The sequence below is a fragment of the Schistocerca serialis genome, chromosome 4 (genome assembly GCF_023864345.2).
Source record: "Schistocerca serialis cubense isolate TAMUIC-IGC-003099 chromosome 4, iqSchSeri2.2, whole genome shotgun sequence".
NCBI lineage: Eukaryota > Metazoa > Arthropoda > Insecta > Orthoptera > Acrididae > Schistocerca > Schistocerca serialis.
The window spans coordinates 280,366,817-280,391,863 of NC_064641.1; positions in this window are offsets into that span (position 1 = coordinate 280,366,817).

Here is a 25,047-nt window from a genome sequence, read left to right on the forward strand (position 1 = left end):
TCACATGTTTGGCCACTCCTGAATTTACCTCGTACTCGTCAACAACGATTCGGTGTTGATGCGTGGGCCGGCATTCTCGGTGCCAGGCTGATTGGACTACACGCCCTTCCATTCCGCTTCAACGGATGGCGGTATCATCGTAGAGCTTGTGTTGCCAGCACTGCTGAAGAGTGTACCTCTGAATGATTTGCAAAGGATGTACTTCTATCAGGAGTTGACGCCAGCGCATTTCAGCAGTGCTGTGAGGAGTCATTTGCTAGCCACCTTGAGGAATCGATGGATCTGCTGAGGTAGCCTTGTGGCCCGGGCACCCAGGTTTTCTGACATCACGCGTCAGGATTTCTTCCTCTGATGGTATATGAAGCAGCTGATGGATGAAACTGTTGTGGAAACAGAAGGAGACTTCATCGCTAGGATTGCCGTCACTGCTGATGCCATTGGGGACATCTCGGGAACCTTAGAGCGGACACGACAGTCAGTGGTCCAACGATGTACTGCGTGCATACAGGCCAATAGTAGCGAATTCGAACAGTTCCTATAGACACCACTGCTGTAATTAGCATGAAAACCACCTTCTGGGTAAACCTCCCCTAGCGTCAGATATTGTCGTCGAGGACCTTAACTTGGCATCTGTCCTTCCTCAAAGGATTATGGTGTAACATACTTGGTTCAGAGTCTACAACGTTAGATGTGCTACTCGAGATTGGCAGTTCCTCCTGCAGTTTGGACAAATGAAACGTGAGAGACTTCGAAAAAGAACCCTCTCCATCTTACCCTCTTCCTGATTTTTCCTTGTGTGCGCTCGTCCTCTTCGAGCTTGTACGATTTTCGCATAGTTAATCGCAACTTAATACTCGAATCATCAGTAGTTAGCGACTTGGATTAATACTGTCCTTTCTAAGATCTCACTTGTAGACTCCTTGAAGGGAGGATGCGATCTTCCCGCAGGCCTCAGACAGTCTTCACAGCTCTTTTTTTGGTATTGCTCAGGATCCGTGCACTTGACATTTGCCACCCATCTGTCCGTAGCTCAGGAGTGCATGAATGCTGGTTGTGATCACAAGCTGTAAGACTTCGGTTTTGGGTACCCTATCTCTCCAAGAGATCTGAAGGATCCTCTGGAGACAGCGGAGATGAAATGGTTCAAATGGCTCTGAGCACTATGGGACTCAACTGCTGAGGTCATTAGTCCCCTAGAACTCAGAACTAGTTAAACCTAACTAACCTAAGAACATCACAAACATCCATGCCCGAGGCAGGATTCGCACCTGCGACCGTAGCGGCCTTGCGGTTCCAGCGGAGATGAAAGCTGTTTAACCGAGATTTGTGTTATCCATGCCTCACAGCTGTAAAGAAGGATGCAGAAAACACTACTGTTGTATACTTGTAGTAAGCGGAACACGATAGTCTTGCGTCTCGGTGGTCCCAAGTGGCAGTCCAGAGCGCGGTCTTCTTGCGACCGAACATTCTCGTGACCACAGCTGCTAGCAGTCGTGTGTAATGTCTACAATCCTGCCAAGTATTTCTGAAATGTTGCAGAAAGCACATCCAACTTCTCATGATCCTGTTACACTACCTTGTTCAAACTCAGTATTGATAACGTTGCCGTTAAGGCGTGCTTGATTGACTACTCACCACGTCCAATCTCAACAGCAACTAAGGCTCACGGCCATTACAGCATGTATTTAAAGCAAACCTCATAATGAATGATGAATGAGACATGAATCACAATTCACCTTCCATCATTAACGTAGTCCATAATTAACGTAGACAGTTACTTTGATTTAATCCGAGACAACTATTCACAAAATAATTGAGACGCTGAGAACTATACTGACGAAAAAAAAATCGCAACCGGAAGGAATTGTTTGATAGTAGTGTTTCTACACGTGAAATGTTGCGCCACGAATAAGCAGGCGTTGATTTGGGGAATTCTTTGTAAATCTCGCGCATCTATGGCTGGAAAGCAGTAGTTAAGGGACCGTCTGGCATATCAGATGGCAGGCGCGGGCGATGTTGATATTTTACAAACCAGTCAGGTTTTCGATGCCGCTCGCAGGCTAGAAGGTACGGCCCGGCAGGCACTGTATACAATTGTGAAGTAATGAGGTCAGAACAGACACCGACATGCTGTGAAGAACTCATGCGTTGCAGTCACAGAGCCGAAGCGGCCTGAGGTAAGCTGAAATTGTAATTATCAAAGAGCAATCCACTTGCCCTCTGGAGAGAAACTAAGACAGATGGTAGGGAAAAGACACATAAATAAGCGTGCCGGAGGCTCAAAGCAGGCAGCCGTGTCGCCATTTTGTCTGCGTCTAGACCCAGAGACAGTGACGATTGTCTGACGTGCAGGCCAACCACGATGACCTCTTGGCTATGGATATCGGCGGCCAACCGGCCCGCTGAAGCTATCTCCAACCTCAGTTGCACGGACGTGTCTTTACTGTGGCGGCGAGCATCCCACCTTGGAGCTAGACCTGGGGGAGGGGCGAGAAGGATGCTAGTCTCCACTCCATGGGTGACATCGTCCGGCGGACTGCAAGCTGTCAGCTAGAAAAGTGGGGCCGTAGGGCGAACTCGCGGTCTCCAGGGTGCAGAGCTGTCTCCGGGCACTGAACGGGCTGCCCTGGGAAGACGGCAGGAACTGCTAAGGCTCACTACAACGACTGCGGTCGGCTGCTTCCCTTCGGCGCCCTACATGGCGTCGCGGAGTCGCGCTCGAGGGATTGTCAGCCCTGTTGTGTCCCACGGAGCGCAGCTACGGCACGCGGTGGTCACTTAGCCGTGGACTGAATGGGGGCGCTACGTCCGCAGGGCGGGGCGACAGCGCGACGACGATGGAGACTCCGGTATTGGCTAAGTGTAAGGCTCCATAGCCAAGTTCAGCAGAAGCCCCGCTGTGTACCTTCGATGCAATAAAGTCAGTGACTCACTTGCCTGTATGTCTGTGCACGCTTTGGCGTGAATCGTACCTTTTTTCCAAACCATACCTCTCTGTCGCTCTGACATATTACAACTCCTTAGCTCGGGAGCGGGGAGGGGATCGTAACAATTTGGTGCCAGGAAGTGGTCGTTTCACTTTCCAACACAATACTTTGTTTCAGAAAGTGTGCGTCCACGTCGAAGACTACGTTTTGGTGCCGGCCGAAGTGGCCAAGCGGTTCTAGGCGCTACAGTCTGGAAGAGCACGACCGGTACGGTCGCAGGTTCGAATCCTGCCTCGGGCATGGAGGTGTGTGATGTCCTTCGGTTAGTTAGGTTTAAGTAGTTCTAAGTTCTAGGGGACTGATGACCTCAGAAGTTAAGTCCCATAGTGCTCAGAGCCATTTCAACCCATTTGAACTACGTTTTGGTGAGATACATGGTTCTGCTGAGTGCTGAGTGAGGCAATGGCATGTGACGTAGGTACCAGCTCAGCACAATGTGGTGCGGTGAGTCTAATTTTTATTTATATTATTTTTTGTGACTGTTCTAGTCGTCATAGTTGTGTGAGCTAGAGTACAAGATTTATAGAGTTATTTTTGTGATTGCACAAGATTCCGAGGACTTATCTTTGCTTAGAGATAATGACGGACGTGATAAATTAGAGCTAGTGAGGTGTCCACTTTGCAATTTGTCTGGGCGCGAGTTGCCGTGTACCAGAGCAGTAGCAGCTGTTCCTTCTGTATGTAGGCGTATTGGTCTTCTGTCTAGTAACTTTATGGAGTGTAGATAGGCGATGATTCGCCGGAGAAATTGTGTAGAGCTGAATGGGAGTTTGTGTTCTGTTGCATTAAGTTTGAAGGAGAGTACGCACAATCGTGTAAACAAGTGCTACTACAGCAGATGCAGTTGTTACTTTAATTCGGCCATTGTAAGCGGTAACAGAGCAGTTTGAGAGCACGAAGGAGAGAAATTTATAACTTAATCGTGAGTTACAGGCTAGTAAGTAGAGTCACGATCATTCACAATCAGAGTCTAGGGAAAGTAAAAGTGAACTGAGTGTGCCTGCTGTTTAATATGATCCGGCAGTAGTCGCACCGATTAATCCCTTACCGGCATGGCCACGGAGGAAGTGACACTTTGCATCTAGGATACTAGGGTCGCTGCGGAAGCGCGTCGGTGGTCAGTTGACGCAACCCTATATGTTGTTAATATGTGTTTCGAGGGGTACGCCAATGCGTATGTGGTCTACCACGAGAACAGTGCGTGAAGCACGTACGTTTCAAGAGTGGGCCGAGGGATTGCGTCAGCGGTACCAAAAGCAGAACAATGCCCGATCTTTTCGACAGAAACTAAGTACGTTGTCGATGCAGCGCAACGACTCTTTGGGAAAGTTCTCGGACAACATCCGTAAGCTAAACGCGAAGAAATGCGTACAGACCCAAGAACGCAGGAGCTAATAGGGTACTGTTACAGGAGGCAGAAAATAGAGCGTTGAATGTTGTTTTGCATGATGTACCAGCTGAAATGTCACGGAGGGTATGAATGGAGAACCCAGTCGCCTTTAGATCCGCAACACTTATAGAGGAGATGGACATGGCCACAAAGCAAACCACCGCGTGTACGCTTCGCAAGTCAAGAGTTACAGACGCGGTCTGATGGGGCATGTAATGAAGCACTGTAAGCAAACAGAGTGCTATTCCTGTGGGATAGTGGGCCACCGGGCATTTGAGAGTAGAGGTAGGAAGGGTGGAAAGCACCGGCAAGGGAAGCAGCTTTTAAACTCAAACGGGATTGGTTCAACCATCGGAAGGCAGTCCCGATAGATAGTAAAATGGCACAAGTTAGTGCACAGACGGAATGTAGCTTGGTGGGTTTCGTGGGTGGCAGGTCACAGAGATTTTTGGTGGACATGGGTGCGAATGTGTCCGTTATCAGTGTTGACCTCGTGGGAAAAGGGAGACTGGGGCCACCAAAGTATAGGTTACGCTGTGTTGGCGGCAACAGGGTGGAATATTGAGTACGGCAGTACTGGTGTTTTCGGTCGGGAAAACTAAGTTTGGCGAGCGCTTGGAGGTGTTGGCACGCGAAGGCGAAGGCTATATAGTGATTCTCGGGTTCGACTTACTCGACAGACATCAAGCTAAGATTGAATTTTTGCAAAGTACAGAGTAGTGGGGTTTTGTTTCAGATGGGCCATATAGTTACAACAGAGGCAATGGCGCAAGGCTAACTTACTTTTGAGAATAACACACAAACACATCCATACCCGAGGGAGGACTCGAAACTCCGGCGGGAGGGGACGCGCAATCCGTGACATGGCGACTTTAACCGCGCGGCCACTCCGCGCGGCTATGAGATAGAACCGAGTGATAGTTCTTGGAGTGCAAATATTGTCATCGTGCCAAAAAGTCGGACAAGTAGATACAGCTTTTGTTGTGACTACAGATATCTAAACTCAGGAATCACTTCAGGTGTTTATCCAGTTCCAAACATCATGGTAACTTTAGATAATCCCGGTGAGTGTCGGTCCTTTACAGTTATTGTCCTCAGCAGTGGATACCATCAATTGGAGGTGGCGCCTGAAGATAGGCCGAAAACAGCGTATACCACCCCAGCAGGACATTTTCATTACATATGCATGCCATTTGGACTAAAGAACGCACCGGAAACTTTTCAAGGCTATTACATGGTGTGCTGGGAGGATTAAAGCCAAAAACTAATTTATTCAAAGGATTTACCGGGGCACCTGAAACGTTTGGAGGATGTCTTTAGTAGACTGCGATCGGTACGTTTAACGTAATGTTGGGACAAGTGCCATTTTGCGCAAACTCAAAGAAGCTATCTGGGGTACGTGATTCGTGATCGTGGCGTGCAGACTGATCCTCTTCATACAGATGCAGTTCAAAATTATTCGATATCACAAACAACTAAAGAGGTACAGTCTCTCATTCGCATCTGCAAAAAGAATTTGCGAAATAGTCAGACCTTGCTATGCTTCATATGAGGTAGTTCCCTGTGTACTGGGAAAGATGGTAGATCGTCAAAAACATCCGGTATCTTACACTTCAAGGCAGTTAAACATGACAGAGCGTAACTACACAACAATGTAGAAAGAGATGTTGACGGTCATATATGGTATTACGCATTTTCGGTGTTATCTGTATAGTAGGAAGTTCAAGGTCCTGACAGATCATGCCTCCTTGAAATGGTTACTTGGTGGGCACTTACGCTTAGTGAATTCGAGTGCGAGGTAATCCATAAGCCAGGGAAATCACATGCAAGTACAGATTCGTTACGCTGTGGGCTAGCAATGTTAAGTGTGCTATGGATGAGCGCTGAAGAGTGGCGGTGGGCACAGGCAATGGGTAAGAGTGCCAGGCACTTAATTCACAGCCACAATTCATCATGCACAAGGGTTTGTTTTGTAGAACGACGTGATGTGGACCTCGTGTGGGGGCTATAGAGGGTTTCGAGAATGAAGTTTTACAGCAAGCTTACAACCATATGATGGGCGACGTGCGATGGACAGACGAGTAGCAGAGCAGTTTTGATGGAGGAGCAGCAAGCGTAACATGGAACAGTATGTTAAGGCCTGTGTGACATGTGTACAGAGGACCGACATTTCGCATCAGAAAGAGCCATTGCTAAGGTTACCAGAGGCGTGCAGTCCATTTTCTATGTTGGGGTTGGATGTTCTCGGGCCGTTTAATAAAACGCCTGCAGGAAATAGGTAATTTCTCACGATCATCAATGTTTATTCTCGGCTTTTGGCAATGTTACCGATGCCAGACCAATGGTGTAGTACTGTAGCGCAGGTGTTGGTGAGGAACTTGATATTAAAGTTTCGGGTGCCTGAGACCATAAATACGGATGAACTTTGTCTCGCATTTAGTGAAGCAACTATGCTGTATATTGTGTACAAGGAAGTTACGGACAAATCCGTTTCATCTGCGGATCAATGGGAGAGCGGAACACAAGAACAACATAACTGCAAATACGTTGCGCTGTTATGTAGATTCCAGACTCAACGATTGGGTTACCTATTTACCATATATACTGTGTGCATATAATTCGAAGGTTCATACTGCAACAGGCTTGTCACCATTTTTGGTGGCGTACGGTAGGAAAATGCCATCTCCCTTTGATGTTTTGGTGAGTTGGTGGGGAAGCTTTCCAGGAGAAATGTGCAAAAGGCAAACACGAAGGCGCTAGAAAGCGAGGAACAATCATAGAGACGCATGATCAAATTGCCGCAATATGGGTATGGCAATGGGTAATCGTCACTAGACCCTGTACGTGAAAGGGGAAAGAAAGAAATTTTTAACAAAATAACATGGACCATACCACGTCGTGGAAATGACTTCACTGGACAGCGTGAATGCACAGTTCACCTCGAAAACGTCTGTTACACACGTCAGTCGCATAAAACAGTCTAAAGGGATGATAGAGGGGATAACACAGTTATCGACAACCAATCAGGCGATGAAAGTTACGCCGGCCGGAGTGGCCGTGCGGTTCTAGGCGCTACAGTCTGGAGCCGAGCGACCGCTACGGTCGCAGGTTCGAATACAGCCTCGGGCATGGATGTGTGTGATGTCCTTAGGTTAGTTAGGTTTAATTAGTTCTAAGTTCTAGGCGACTGATGACCTCAGAAGTTTAGTCGCATAGTGCTCAGAGCCATTTGAACCATTTGATGAAAGTTATGAAGGGTAAAAAGAAGGAACCTGGAATTGGTGAGCAACTTAAGCTGCTTGTTGTGCCGTGTAGGTTAAGGTCGCTTAAGTGAATTGTATAATTGTAATTTGCTGGTTCTTTATTTTGGTTTAGTATGTCATGGCGTATGTAATATTTTGCCGAAGGTATATTTGTTGTTTCTCTTTTAATGTAGAGTTGTTAGTTTTTCGTAGCTTGATTACCGATATATTAATTCTTTCTTGTGGATTGCGTATTCTTGGAAGGAGGGAGGGGGTGACAGAGTAATTTGTGGTCCGTCTGGGTGGCCAAGTAAGGACTGATATGTGGACATGTGGAGCGAGTTTGTTTCTGGGGGAGTAAACGGGACGAGTTGTGGGAAGGCGCTTCTACCAGTTCGAACGTACCTCCAGAGTATGGGCACTCATTGTTTATACTTTGTATTTATGCCGGAAAATGCATGGTTGTATTGCGAAGAAAGAAGCAGACCGGTAGGGTTGGAAAAACTGGAGCGTCGGGAAAGCAGAATGATCGTTAATGGCACGACTTGTGAGGCACTCGGGACTGATATTCGTCATCTGACTACGCTCACAGGTTCGACTATTATGACACTGTCGCGGAATACGCTGTATTGGCCAGAAGGATCTCTGAGGGTATTACGCATTCAAAATTTAACGTATTTAAATGACACACTCAATTCAGAGCTTTCGCAGTCCTTGGACAGGTTAATAGAGTCCGAGGAAGTGGGACTGCGATGGAACAAATGTGGCAACATGCACACCATTTCCGGGAAGAACAGAAGTATAAAGTATTGGTGGTGAGCATGTCAGCGACCAGTTGTGACGTGTTTCTAGCAGGCTTCTTCCTGCTGCAATTCTGGCATAGGCTGTGCACGTGCCAACACACCAACGACCAGTAGAATGGGAAGCAATTACTTTTAAGGTCTTAATTAGTGTATAATGATAAGGGATACATGGTCTCTGCTATAAAATATGGGCGTAAGTCCTCTAAGGTGACTTTGGGAATTGTCTTCAATGTGTAAGTTACTAGAATTAAGGCAGATGCGTAGGAGAACGATGTTAAAGATTCGGAGTGAATCTTCTCGGATTGGAGGAGGTACGCTGCGCCACGAGTAAGTAATTTGGAGAATTCTTGTAAATCTGGCGCAGCTATGGCTGAAAAGCAGTAGTTACTGGACCGATTGGCACATCGTATGGCAGCCGCGGACAATTCTGCAAACGAGTCTGCGAAACAGGTTTACGACACCGCTCGCAGGCTAGAAGGCACGGCCCGGCAGGCACTGTATACGGATATCAAGTAATCAGGTCAGGCGCCACTGACGACATTGTCAACACGTCACTGAGTTTGAACGAGACAAGCTGGATTTTCTTCTGGAATATTGCAGAAAGACTTGGCACGAATGTAGCCACTGTACATGATTGCTGGTAGCGATGGTCACGAGAATGTACGGTCGCAAGAGAACCAGGATCCAGACGGCCACATGACACAACCAACAGGGAAGGCCATCGTCTTCGGTATACAGCTCTGGTGCATCCACTACATCTGCAGTAGCAGTTGGCACCACAGCGATACAACGAATTGTTACAAATCAGTTACTGCAAGGACAGCTCCGAGCCAGATGCCTTGTATCGCGCATTCCACTGACCCCATACCACCGCTGTTTGCGACATCGGCTGTGTCAAGGGAGAGCTCATTAGAGGCCAGGATGGAGCCCTGTTGTGTTTTTTGATGAAAGCTGATTCTGCCTCAGTGCCAGTGATGCCACTGTGTTCTTTAGAAGGAAGACAGTTGAGTGTCCGCACCCAATCAGTGCTAACCGCAAAGGACCCGTGATGTGATTTCGTATGAGAGAAGGAGCATTGTAGTTGGTTTCCCACGCACATTGCCTGCATATTTGTGCGCCAGTCTGGTTATTTGACCCTTAGTGGTACCATTCATAAACAGCATTCCAAGGCGTGTTTTCCTAAAGGATAAGGCTCGCCCACATGCCGCTTTTGTAACGCATCATGCTCTTCATGATGTCGATATTTACCTTTGCCGGCTCGACACGAGATCCGTCTCCATTGAAGCACATGTGGAACATCATCGAACGGCAACTTCAGCACCATCCGCAACCACGATTAACCGTCCCTGTATTGATCACCAAGTGCAACAGGTTTGGAACTCCATTGCACAAACTAACATCCGGCACTTATGCAACACAAAGCATGCACGTTTGCATGCTTACATTGTACATTCTGGTAGGTACACCGGTTATTAATATACTAGTTTTCATTCTTTCCATGACTTATGACGCTCTTACATTAATGTGTGATCTTGCGATGTTAATCACTTAAGTATGTTACCTAGACAAATGTAGTCATGTGATTTTATTACTCGATATTAATTATTTCTGGTGTTTCGGTATGCCCCTAAAGCACAGCCTCACAGAGCCCACATGTAAGTGAATATCAGAGAAATCCGTTGGACAGCTTCTCGTGAACGTTCGTATATACAATGTAGGTCTACTCCACAGATACATCCGACCCACTGTAAGATCGACATATGTGAAAAGTATGAATAAATTATTGAATAGCAAAATTCACTGTTAGGTGCTTTAGGTTCTTATGGTTCGCAATGCGTCAATTACTAAACAGTGGCGACATTATTACAATAGGACCTTGGAGTATTTGACATGGGGGTCTCGGGGAAGATGTTAATAATCGCGCAAGGAAAATAATTGTAACTGTGAAGTGCCCGGTGATAGTCGCGATGTTAACAGATAGCCAATGGTACTACAGAAGGAAATAAATCACACCTGTGGATGAAGCTGAAAGCAGTCTGTGAATTGATTCGAAATATAAGTCTTCAAAGTGAAGCTTGGAGTCATAGAAATGCTATAAAATTACTTCTGTTTCCCTACACATCTTCTCGCGCTCGCGGCTTGATCTCACCATAGCATTGTAGGTGGAGGCTGACGTGGCTGGAAAATCATCGGCTACGTCAACGGTCTCGCCAGCAGCAAAGTGCAAATCACCATGAAATTTCTCTAAATCGCCCGATATATCAACTCTTTTGGCAGCACTCAGCAGCAATAAGTCGAAGACGTAACCTCGGATGGAAGTCGAAGGAAAATACGTAGTCAAAGATGAAGTGATTTCTGCTGTAATGTTTACTACGTCCTCCATTGAATTCATATTGGCTGGTCTCGAGATCTTTTGAGCGCTGACTGACAAATGCTCCCTGTAGCGCAATACTCCCCTTGCTGGGGCTCTCCTGTTTTTGGTTAACCAATAACACTGCTATTACAATCTTGCACAGAAAAAGTCGCTTCACTCTTTATACCTCTCTGTTACCAATTAGCCGGTCTTCGGCGGCACAGCAGAACACGGTCTAACCTACAGATTATTTAAATGAGTCAATCCCTGTAATTCTTGTACGGCCTAAACATTTGTTTTTTGGGGGTGTCAGCACTTTCAGTGGTGTCTCACGTCTTCAAAGGTCCAAAACTGTGGGTCCTCATTCCATTTTAGAGATGTTTATTTGTGGCGTTGAAACACGTATGCAGCGATGGCGAGGCATGACAGAATCTTTGACCAGAGAGTTATTTATCGTGGCTAGTCTGCGCTTGACCGCGCGAGAGTTGCGAGCAGCAGTCTGTCGGCAGTAGTAGTCTTGTACAGTTGAGGGTAGAGTCGCGAGTGGGACGCAGTCCGCGGGCGTCGACATGGGTCTCTGGTCAAGATGCTGAATGAGGTATATTGTTAAATAAGGTAACGAAGCTGCATTGCGCACATCAGATAATGTAATGTATATTTATTGTAATTAATTTTCAAGAAGTGCCCCAATAATAATTTTGCTTTCAAAGCATTTTTTAACAAAAGAGCTATTTAATTGAAAGAATATTTCCCTTGCATTTCCTTCCACAAAAGATTCAGTTAAATTCAAAGAATATTTGCGATGCATTTCCTCCCAGCTATGGCGAAAAATAAGAGCAGATGCAGTTTTGATGAGGTAAGAAATTAATTCTGATTTTTTTTTTTTTTTTGCACAGGGCCTAAGATCGACATTTTGGTCTATTTGCGTTTTCATTGTCACTGAGATTTCATTATCATTGAATTATCTTTCATTTTTGTGGGGAACTGATTTTTGGAACATTTTTAAGTCTTCCAATTTTTGTGGGGAGCTTACACCTGGCTCAGAGTGCTATTTATCATTTAATTGTCTTCGTCCATAAATTATTTTATTTGCTGGGAGGTTACACTAGGTTCTATTCTCGTTAACATTAAATTATTGTCCTTACAAATTTCTCTGGGGAGGTTACACTTGGCGACATCCAGTCCAGGATCGTATTTCTTTGGGAATCTTCTAAGAAACAGTCAGATATCTGCTCTTATTTGCGCAAATATAATTAGCATTTGGCGCAACGCTTTTACTAATTTTGTGAATTTCTTTCCTCAGATCATCGGCAATTCTTTGCTCTGTTGTATTTGTGTTTGTTGCTTTTTGCATTGTGCTTATTTGTTTTGTGAATAATTTTGACTATTGTAAAAATGCCGCGAAAGACTGTGAATAGTGTATCGTGAGGTATTATGAATGAAATTACCGACTTAAACAACGTGACCGATAGTAATTGTGACACGCAGTGTAATTATGACAATCCTGCGTTCACCGACAATCAGTGCGTTCCAACCTCCAATGATGATTATTATCTTACTGATGAACAAACGAACTCAATTGTATCCTCTGTTAATTTGACGACAATTGATGACGCGGGGCGTTCTGTTAGAATGAGCGCTGCACAGCTTAACACAACCGGTTTGGAAAATTCAAGTAACGTACAGACAAATTTTTCGAATGAAAATGGTCAGTGTACTGAAAGTACGACGGATTTATTTGATTCCGAAATAGTGACTGACAGTGTACATTCGACTGGCAAACCTTTTTGTAAATCACAGAATAACGAAATGGTTACAGAAAGCGTGACAATTCCAGATCCACCATTAAACAGCACTGAGAATAGAAATGCTAATTTTAGCTTGGATCAAACGACGGCATTATTGCTACAAATTCTTGAATCAAACAAACAAAATAGTGAAGAAAACAAACAATTTAAAGAAGATCTCAAACAACAATTTAGTGAAGATTTCAAACAACTTAGAGAACAGAACAAACAAGATAACGAAAATCTCAAACAACACTTAAATGAAAAATTATACAACAATTCCAGGCAGCTTAATGAAAAATTAGACAACAATTCCAGACAGTTAAATGAAAAATTAGACAACAATTCCAGGCAGCTTAGCGAACAAATTAGAGCCGTTGCCGCGCAGTGTCATGACACTAAGGAACAGTTACGCAAGGAAATTGAGGCTTGTTCTAGCGTCATGTAAAATTTGCCAGAAAGCTAAATCAGACACGACTTCACATATTCCTCCATTATATCCCATTGTACCTGTTAAATTAAGACACATGGCCGCTGTAGACATTTTTGGTCCGATTCCGTGAACTAACAGAGGGTTTTGCTACATCTTTGTCGCTGTTGAACTCACTTCAAAATTTGTTACTTTCACTCCGTTACGCAAAGCTACTGCTAAAACTGTTTCGAAAGCATTTGTAAAACATTTTCTATTTCATGTAGGGCATGTGATGAAAGTAATTTCTGATAATGGATCACAATTTCGTTCTGCTATATGGACACGCATATTACGAGCTAGAAACATTTCTCCGACCCATATATCCAAGTACCATGCTTCTTCGAACCTCTGTGAACGATTAATGAAAGAAATTGGTAAACTGTGTAGAATATACTGCCACAAAAGACATAGGGACACACACATATTCTCGTTCCAAGATGTAACTAATTCCATACCAAATGAATCGACAATGCTATCTCCGTCTGTTATACTGAAAAATACTGAACCACCTAACAAAATTAAAGAATTAGTAACATATCCTACATCTCGTCGATTACGACACCATGAGATAATTGACATTGCGCTGAACAACATCAAACGTGCCGCAGAGCGCCGGAGAAGACAGCAAAAACAGGTTTGTACACGCCGAGACTTTCACGTGGGACAGAAGATATTAGTACGTACACACGATTTATCCAGCAGAATAAAAGGTAAGTGCAGTAAATTTGAACTTCTATACGCTGGTCCATATCGGATTCGCAGCATTCCTCACCCCAATGTCGTAAACGTCGAAACTCTGAGAACCAGAAAATCGAAAGGAAACCAACACATATCCAATGTTAAACTCTTTATTGAATGAAACCACTTTATGATGTAACATGCTATGATGCCATTTCCTAATCTTTATGACCACTTATGCAATTATATTCACATGACTAATTACTGATGATTATCGTATTTATCTTGGCAAGTGCCCGGCAAGGTAAAGTTAGCAGGTCGCTTTTCTTGTCGTTACATATCAGACTGTGCACATTTTTTCCAGAGACACTTACGTATTTTATGAATAATTATGCAATGTTATCTAATGACATGATAATTTTGTTACATTCTCTCTCCATTAAAATCTTTAATTCTCGCCTCTATTAACTACACTACATACAAGCTGAAGAAAACGAACGTCACATTTTGTCTTTCTTATGTATGTACGATTGTTTTCATGTTTTGTTGTATGCAATATGAAATAGTTAAGATATAACACACGCCAGTTGACTTTGACATTTTTTGCCCTATGACATCTTAAGATCGTGACTGTTTTACATTTGTTGCTGCTGCATTGTATTATTCTGTGTACATTTTTGCATCTGAACATTGTCAATGTCTTTGACATATTACGTTTTCTGTCATGTTATGCTGTATGCTTAATTATGTAACCATAAACCAGACATTATTTAGTGAGTATATGATGTAAATGCAAGACATTAATCTCTGTTCATCAATTTCAGAAAGAAATAATCCGTAAAGGAAATAAATTAAACAGAAATGGGAATTTCACCTTCGAAGTGATCGAAAGAAGATGCAAACTTAGTGAGGAAGAGTAAATGGATCAGGATTAACAAGCATTAACAAGAATATACTATTCACATCGTAAAATAGCAGTCTTAACTAATTTTTTCTTTCAGAATACAAGGCGATTGATGCAGGCTGTCAGACAGAACTACACATCTTAGTTTTAGTGATGAAATATGCTAGAGATAAGGAATAGTTGTGTAATGAGTAATGAAGTGATTTTTTGCAGATGATAATGAATGCTGATGAAGAGTAATGATGAAGAATATGCTACTATGAATAATGAAGTTTTTCTTTACAGGTGATGATAATAATGAAGTTATGATAATATGGATAATGAAGTTTTTTCTTTACAGATGAGGATGATGTTGAAGTTTATGTATTTATGCTATGTAGTTATTTAAGTATTTGTTGCAGTTTGTTTTGACAGTATGTTTTATATCGTATGGTATGATGACTGAAGGTTTAGGAAAGGACAGCTATGGAACACATTTTTTATACACATTTCACTACCTGTTAATTCGAAGTTCACTACTTTTCAGCACACTATGCGTTTCTTATTTCAGCTTAATAATCCATTTCGTATTTTTTCCAGGAGAAGCCTTTCATGATACTTACTAAACTTGTTACTTATTAAACCTATACTAGTACTTGCATTTTTTTTACCCAGTTGTGTCACAACCTTGCTATAGGTGACTCATGACGAATGACGTTACACATTTTTCATTTACAGGAACAACCTAGAAGCATTTTCTTTTCTTTTTCTCTTCTTGCTTTCCCTTATAATTACCCAAAGCAATGCATTGCTAACAAAAAAAAATGTATTACCAGTCCCAAATAATGATACCAGTTTAAGAGAGTTCTGAGTAATGCTGATCAGCTATGAATAATATGTCACCTGAAACATGACTACTGATTATTACTATATTGAAATGACAAATGATTAATTAATTATGCTTTGTAACAGGAAAATGAATACTATTAACTCATAATGCTTTGTAACTAGGAAAAGAATGCTACTAATAATGCTTTGTAATTAGAAACTGAATGCTATTCATTATGCTTTGTAACTGGGAAAAGAAAGCGATTATTTAATAATGCTTTGTAATTAGAGAATGAGTGCAAATATTCTATGTCAAACGATTAATGAACATTATTCTGTAATACTAAATACATGGTACAGAAATGTTCAATAACTGGGCTATAAATGCCGCAAACTACGAATGTAGTTCTCAATGAAGACTAGTATGTGACTTAATGTCCCTCAACTACTGACCTAACTACCCTGAATTACTGCAATGTCCATTTGTCCTGTCTATCCTCATGATCATGGAGCACTATATTTGGTTTTGCACTAATTCAACGTTGGTGTGTCAAAGGAACCATCGCGTAAGGTACATGGCGTACACACGGCTGGAAGGTCATCCGCTACGATGGTTTCCACGTAATTGTGAGCAGTTTGAAACGATTCGTGTCGCTTACTGGTAAGATAGCGAAGCACGGAGGAAGAAGACATTTTTTATGTACATAGCGTGTCAGTGATATCACTTGTTTGTGTTTCTTTTCTTTCATCTCTTCAAGAATAGACAGTTAATCTGACAAACGGCTTCTGACTGTTATCGATATAAGCAAGCACACATTTTAGAAAGTGTGAAACAATATTAAACTGAAATTGCTTCATACACAGAACATGAACACGCTGAAAAGTTTGAAATTAATATCTACACAGTCTGTTATCGTGACCATGAGAAAGCCCGCATCTCGTGGTCGTGCGGTAGCGTTCTCGCTTCCCACGCCTGGGTTCCCGGGTTCGATTCCCGGCGGGGTCAGGGATTTTCTCTGCCTCGTGATGGCTGGGTGTTGTGTGCTGTCCTTAGGTTAGTTAGGTTTAAGTAGTTCTAAGTTCTAGGGGACTGATGACCATAGATGTTAAGTCCCATAGTGCTCAGAGCCATTTCATTGACCGGGAGAACATATCACATTGCGACATTCGATGGTGAGCTTTTCCATAAAAAAAAAATTTTAAAAAGTATCGTTAAACATCTCTTTATGAGAGTTTAATGAACTTTATATATTTACTGACTTGATTGTTTTATGAACTTACAGATCGTGGAAGTGATAAGTAAAAACAATTTTCAGCCTTTTGGTAAACGTTTTCTTCTTTTATCTGTAAAATTTTACACACCCCAGTAAGAAGGAAAGGATGCGTTCTTCATCTACATATAGTATATTCGTCACTGGGAGTAAGTATTAACTTTAACAGCAATTTGGTTTTGTTGCTAGTCACACTGAATGCTCTTAAAATAATAAAGGTGACAATGTCATTCCACTTGAGACTACAATTAAGAAACCCTGGGATATGTTACATGTGCTGTTGGGTAGCCAATACAAACATCCTTCAGTACTAATGTCCTAATGAAATAGCGTTGACTACTCTGCCTGTGCCTGAAATGCAAGCTACGTAAATTCCCAGTGTGGAAGAAGTATTAAACTGGGAGCGAGCTGTTGGACGATATTACCGGGTATCTATTGGAATCGGATCAATTTACGGAAATCTATGGCTTTCGTAAGATATCTTAGGATATCCTGGACTGGATAGTGAGAGTCACCAATATACGCAAGACTAAAACCTATCACGATACACAGTAGCTTCATTATGTAAACGTATACGTACGACCAAGTTCTAATTTTTCAACTCACACTAATTTCTATGTAGTGATATAATTAGTATATAAAAGAATATATCCAAACCGAATCTCGTTTATACATGAAACTAACTTATGTGAGCGACTTTTATGTTATTACCCATCAGAAAGAATTAGAATAATGTATTTTGCGTACAACGAAAAAGTTTAAGCATTAGAATCATCACTATTGTGAGCAAGAATAACATCATTCCATTTTTAATGAAAACTTACATTCATACTACGTGTCTAATCGTTGAAAATATTCAGCTCACAATAGCGAGAATTCTAAAATTTACAAAAAGATTGTTTAAAATATGTCTTCATCTACTAATAACCATGATGCCGCATTTGATACTATTTAAAGTTTTTTTCATTAAAATCTACGTGTAACGTTAATTGCATTAATCTCTGATGTTGTATGGATTGTGAAGGTTTTAAGTAAGTGAATGTAGCTCTGACTGCGTGGGTTTTTGTAAGTGTCATTGTTGAAGAGAATCGAAGTGTAAGTGGCAGTCAGAGTTCTTATAACAAGTCCCAGTTTGTGAAAAGGAAAATAAGGGGCTATTTTTGTAGGAGTTCACATTTAAAATGGTAGAAACATGAAATATGCATGATAATCAAGCAAAAACCAAAAACATACAGTCCTTGGACATCTGCTTCGAACAAGAATAATATAACAGCTATGTCAATAATAATGCACAACCTTAATGCCTGGAGGTAAGTAATAACGCAATAGTATGTCATTTCCTGTTCGAAGAACTGCTTCCATAACATTTGGATATAACTCTTTTACAATTATCGTAAAATGAAATGGCTAAAATGATATCTAAGTTTCTGTGTTTCATGACGTCAGGAGTTTTACAGTAGACTACAGTTTTTTCCTAAACTTCTCTTGCAAGGACAACAGTGCACTAGTGGAACTGGTGCATAACAAGACTCTGAACTTGTTACTTTGTTGCACATAATGTAGCCAGCAAGACAGCAACAAATAACTCAGCTGTTATTGTGGACGTCTTTTTAGATAGCAGGGGGAGGGGAGGAGGAGGGGGAGCTGTATATCAGTTGTAAATTTATTTTACACCTGCTGCCTTTCTAGGAACGTTCTGGAGCATATGATGAGACAGTTATAAATTGATGTAATGTATCAGGTTAGTTACTAATTCAGTGCGGAGTGTATTTTCAGTGGTCAGTAAATCGGTGAAGTATGGCATCAATGACACGTTGAGTCCAAAGTTACTGGACGCAGTAACGTATAACGAATGGGGAATTTGCAATTCAATAAAACAAGATAGTTTTAAACCATAACGTTTTCAACACTTCTCATCTACATTCTCGGCGTCAGTGTTTGTGAATTACGCCTTATAGACGTAATACGTGCAGTGAACATCGTTATGTACCAGTGCTCTATACCCTTGAACATTACAACACCAAATAAATTGAAATGATCTCGTATGCTAACTAAACACCGTCTTCTTCGCCACAACAAACACTAAAATAATTACTCTGTTGAAGGCAGATCCTTTACTTTCTTCGTAAAATATATTAACACTGTTTCTAATTCTCAAGTGAACGAGAGTCGTAACGGATCCCATGTGAAAATTTAAACAAAGATTAGGTGAAATGGAAAATAATACCGTAAGAGTCTCAAGTTATGTGAGAGGAGAATAAACATTCATGTATTAAGCAGGAAAATAATGCAGAACTTCTACATACAAATCAAGTTCAACAGGCGTTGCGATAAACTGTTTGCAGATTTGGATTAATAGATGGAAAACGGGTGTCAGTTCTCATGTGCTCTAACCAAATCGTGAAACCAAACAGTGGAAGTAACATCGCTCACATTATCTGCAGTTCAAAATTATCTCACGGGAATAAATGTAAAATCAATAAAGGAAAATTACGCCAAGCAACAAAAGCAAACAACTATCTCACCAAAATACTGAGCGTTGTCGCTTCACTTTGTACATCTCTGTATCACAAGACAAATGACTGTAGTAAATATTTCGGAACGTCCGACCAGTAGGAAAGCAGAGATTGTTCGTGGCAGCAAGAGGAAATAAAAAGTGTCATTTAGCTCCACAAGCCAGGTGGGTCTCTTTAGCTGATCTCCGTCCCAAGCAGGACTATTGGTTGGTTAGACTCAGATTTTAAGCAGGTGCGTAAGACATGCCTTTGTTCTCAACAAAGTATGAAACTACTCTAGTGCACAGAAGACTATGGGTTCTCTTATCGTACGGATACATACCATGAAAGATGTCAACAGCCAACAGCAGACGACATTCAGTCTATCCTACGAAGACGAGATTTGAAACTTAATGAGTTAAAGAACAAAGGCGACACAATGACAAAACAGATCGACAAAGTGCTCATTTGATCAGATAAAAAGGCAGGAAATCCCATAGAGCAACTTGAACTGGTTAGTCGAGCACGTAGGACGGGATCTCTACAAGACACCAGTAGAGATGCATGAAATGGTACGGCTTCGTATTTACGAGGAACCCCTATCTTGAAACCGTTACAGATAAATGCAGTAAGGAGCACGCTGGTGGCTGCCAAGCTTACTGGACTGATAAGGTGAGAGTGGGCGAAGGTGATTCTAAGACCTCTACGCCCATGACGCTCGACTGAAATTCATTCCGCCTTATTTCCTGGATGATAGTATGAGTCGTGATGCTGTGGTGGAAATCATAGAAACCAACACAAATTGAAGTAACCTTGAAGTGTTTGAACTCCGTACTAAACACAAAGCAACATTGGAATTGATGAGCATCACAGTATGCGGGTACTACAATCAGCGTCTCCTCACTGCCCTTACGAAACAGATTCTGGAGAATAATAGTAGACTTAGTCTACTAATGAAAGCAGACCTAAACCTAACGTAAGTTTTCGACCACTCTGGCGAATAGGGAAAAGCTGTAAAAGTCCTGCCAGAGGAAAATGATTTGTATGAACTGAATAGGCCTGGCCAAGAACCAATCCTTTAAGGAAGAGCAGGTGCGTCAAGTTATATCATTATCTCTGTGTCAGATAGCAAGTGGTTGTTGGAAATCAGCATTTGGATGGTGTTAGAAGTACTCAGTTCATTGATCATAATGGTAGATACATACGTGCTAATGCAGCACCATCAGGCATGTTGCGTCGGAGATTGGTGGAAGGAGTGCTGCACTTAAACGAGGTAGCCTGGTACCAAATGTTGGAATATATAACAGATTATAACAGCGGATAAGGTCTACAGTTGTCAAAACTCGGAAGGCAAAGGAGGATTTCTAGGAAACGGCACCACCGCGCCGCCCATCTTCAAGCAGATATCTTTGGAGAACACAACAGACATGTCACATGTCACGACTCACAGTCTTGGCAAATATAGTGATGAACGAGGCAAATTCAAAAAAAGGATGGAGCCGTACTGCTGAATAACTGCTGCATAAACACCTCCTGGACGATGACCCAAAAACAGATCAAAACTAACAAACACAAACCAGTGTCATCTCAGACTAAGATATTTAAACTTACACCTTTGCGCCTGATGAGGCTGAAGTGGCGTTGGTCAGGCTAAGGAAAGGAGAACCATTACAGTTTGATAGTACCCGCACAAAATTCCTGCTGCAACTAGCGCTGCAGATAGTATATTACTTAAGATTTGTGCTGTATGAAGTATTATTACTGGGTTGGGTACCTGAACTGACAACCGTATTAGCAATTATCAAAAAATGTGAAAGTAAGTATCTGTCGAAACTTAAGTATTACGTATGAGTTGATTGAGCTACTCTTTATCTGTGGGTTTTATGTAACCTGCAACACCTTTAAAAACCATGCATGAGACTTTAGTACTGTCTCGTTCAATTCGTGCAAACTATTAGTCTCACAGAAACAATAAACAGGACCCTTTCTTAGGAAATTTATCTAGATAAATTTTGTGTTGGAGTACGTTTTAGCTGGAGGCCATCGTTTTAGAGTTATTCAAGGTAAACACGTTCAGGGTCACTTTTCTACGTTTTTCTGGAATAATTCGAGAACTACAGAATGAAGCGAAATCGATCTACAGTACAAAATTTAACTACATTAAATATTCTACAGAAAGGTGCTGTTCATTTCTTCTTTAGGATTAATAGTTAGTGCGTAGCAAGAAAGAGAACATGAAAACCATGCGCGTAGTATGTAAACGTCGTGAGTTGCATAAAACGCATGGATACGGGCAGCTGAATCGTCCTGTATACCCTGGTATACATCCAGGAACGCCTCCCGTGTTACCGACTCCTGGCACGTAGGTAGTTTCATGAATTTAGCCAGCGCAATTGAGTTTAGAACAGAGTCGGTCGATAGACCACCTCATAAACGAACCATGTTTAGCAGACAAAACTCTTCATGAATATACTAGTACCAGTGACGATAGCAGATATCGCAAGCATCCACTGATCATCTTTGGTGGCCTGCGTCGATTGTGCAACAGAGAGATAAAGATACTTGTGTCACTCTCACAGCTTCCGATATGGGCGAATGGTAGCGGAGCTTCGATGGAAACGAAAAATGATTCATAATATCGTAAACGTATTTCCAAAAGCGTCCGGCTTTGAATTCCTATTCTGAGATCTTATTGTTACACAGAGGTTCTAGTAGTGTGGTATTTGAATCTGGTAGTGGTACCTGAAAACCAAACAGTAGCTCGTGGGGATGAAATCTTTTGTGTGCAGGAATGGATGAAGAGCTAGCGTGAAAGAAATAGACGACAGAATCCAGCACACAAAACCAATGCCGCTCCAAGCCGGATACAGTGCCATTGCGAGGGCCACGAGCTGGCGGCGATGCTTCAGGCGCTTGGCTTGGAGTAGACTACAGTTGGAGACCATGATTGCCTGAAGCATTACTCGCGTAAGTAGGCAGCTATCAGCAGGCCAAGGAGAATTACTGCCAGTGTTACTACTGCTGGTAAAATTCAAACGTTTCTCAGTTTGGACATGAGAGGGAAAGGCCCAGAGCTGCTATAAAGATGAAGTTACAGATAAATGAAAGAAAACTATGTATTTGCCTGTAGGTAATAAGATTATCCAGATGAGTCCCTGTCCATAGAAATCGGCACATATTAGTTTTATGGCGTTTGTAGTTGCACTTTCCTTGGGTCAGAAGTAAGCTGTAATAACAGTGGCAGCTGTAAGATACAAAAACGAGCATCGTCCGCCTAAAAGTGTTACCGTGGCCTCAGAAGGCATATGAAACTCAAGTTGCTGTTCAGGCAAAGTGAAATTATTTTGTATTAAGTTTAAGTAAGGCTGATACTAACACACGATGGTGAAACATAGACAGTAACAAAGTTTTATAAAAAGGAACTGTGCATATCTTGGGACAGTGGAAGAAAATGGTGTCTCAAGGAGAAGAAAAATTATTCAGAGCAGTAAATGAAGGAACTAGGGCAGTTGGAAGACCAAAGCTAATGTGGGAGGAAGGTGTCAAAGAGGACATAAGGAAAATTGGAATATAGATTTGGAGGAGTTAAGCTCTACATTGGAAGGAAATGAATAATCTTATAGAGACCACCAAGGCTCAAAAAGGGGCTGTTTCGCCAATGATGATAACGGTGGTTATTATGGAAAACTAGATTGAGGTAGCTTTCTACAATCTTATTTATTTCATCATATTTGTAAATATTCCGAAGACAACATTGAAAACCTAGCAGAACCGTAGTCTAGTCTGATCTGCTGCATGTCTACGCATGGCAAATGTAAGAGGAATATGATTTTGATAATTGTCCTTGACGCAGAGAAACTCTGTTTCGGGGCCGCCGATATTTCTCTACGGTGACTCTGTTGTTGTATGTTACACATGACAGAATTGTGATTTTATATGCAGCAAGTACGCTTTGTAAGAGTAGGAATTTTTGTAAGAACATTCTTGGCCTCTCACGTGCTGCCTTGTCCCACGCTGACATCTACCGCCATGCAGCAGCGCTACACAGTCACTGTTGGAGTGCTGGTTATTCTTGCTGTTTTACCGTCGCTATTAATACATGTATAAAAGATGTGATGGGCTTAATAACCGCAGCAACACGCTCCGAAAACCAAATTGCAATTGTCTACTGGAATACCAGACAAAATACGTCTGGAGACTCTTAGGAGGGACACTAGGTAACACGGTATAGGCGGGGGTGACATACTATAGAAACAATTGTCTTCCACGATCCATTGTTTAACGCCTTTAAGTCTATACACGGCAGTAAGAGACAATGACATGCTGCGAATAACTGACGACCTATCAAACAAAATGTCAAATCCATTGTTTGCAGAAAGTAAAGAAAGACGTCTCCCCACACTTCACAGGCTGCCACAGATGCAAAACAAGGAGTAGGAACCTACAGTTAGCGTGAGTGAAGAGAGAGCGCCAGTTACTGCGTGTGAAGTGTTAAGTGACGATGTTAAGCCTGTATAGCGCATATCTCCATCATAAGGTAAGTGTGAGAGAAGAGAGAGCGCCAGTTACTGCAAGTGAAGTGTTAAGTGGATAGCGCATACCTCCATCATAAGGTGTCCGCTTTCTCGCCAACACTCACGCTTACAACGCTACCTACAGAAAGACAAATTGCTGTTTTCACATTTGGAGTATGCTGAGTGCTTAGGTATATATACTTGCTAACATTATATTACTATTATAGTAACACTCAAGTATAGAGTACTAAGGTTTAATGTAGCATACATTATAACTTACATAGTATTAACAACGGCACTGTAATCGGGAGAGAAGAATCTAGACCTTTAGACCTTGAACCACATTTGTAGGATCGTGTGGAAGTGAAATTGTGACAGAATACAGGCAAGTAGCAATCTGATGAGGAATCGATGTCCAGGGTGTCCCAGTAGGAATGGTGAATATTCAGGGATATGACAGTATCGCTCATTTGAAGCAAAAATGCTATAATACTACGTACTGACACAAGCCTCATTCCGAATCATTTTCGGGATAGAACTCATATAATGTACATTTGGTTGTGCGCTTGTAACGCGCACATACGTGTCTTACCTACTCCACCTCTTTGATATTTTATTCTAGCCCAACATAACTCGCTGCTTTCAACCTCTTTGCTCGGGATGTCTTTTTGCCACTAAACTAGATCGTTGAACGCGCAGCTGTTTATGGTGTGTTGTGGGTCAAGTCGGGCGAGGGACTGTGCGTGCATCACGGAGAAGCATCGGTTACCTGTGTTTGTAGAATCGCTAGTTGAAGTTCAACACATCTACACAAATGAGGAATGTGCATATTTGACGCGTATGTATGTCTACGGCTTCTATGGTGGTAGTGCTCCTGCGCTAACAGACACGTCGAATTCCTGACCATATAATGTTTACCACAGTTTTCAGCACATTACGTAACACAGGTACTCTTCCAGGTTCCCACTTTTCTTCTTATATTTTGAACGTATATTTCAAAAAACTGTGCAGAAACGGCAACAGTGTTGAAATAAAATATCGAATCAATCACATTCAGCCAACTAAATTTCCACTTTCTTTCCCCAACCAGTTTCTTCAGCCTTACTTTACGCTATCTTCAGGCAGCCTGACCATCGTGTAGGAAGAATGCCACATATAAACCTAATGTTTGTCTAACAATTCGCAAATGATTATCGAAGAGATCGCTATGTTAACAAAAAATGTACGGATGCCAGTGAATGTATGCTGGCCCCCGTTTGGACTGTAAAGAGGTAGGATTTTTCATAGACGTCGCTCAGGGGGGGACTGATGGTGGCGTAATGTTACACTGAAACTCGGGGCACA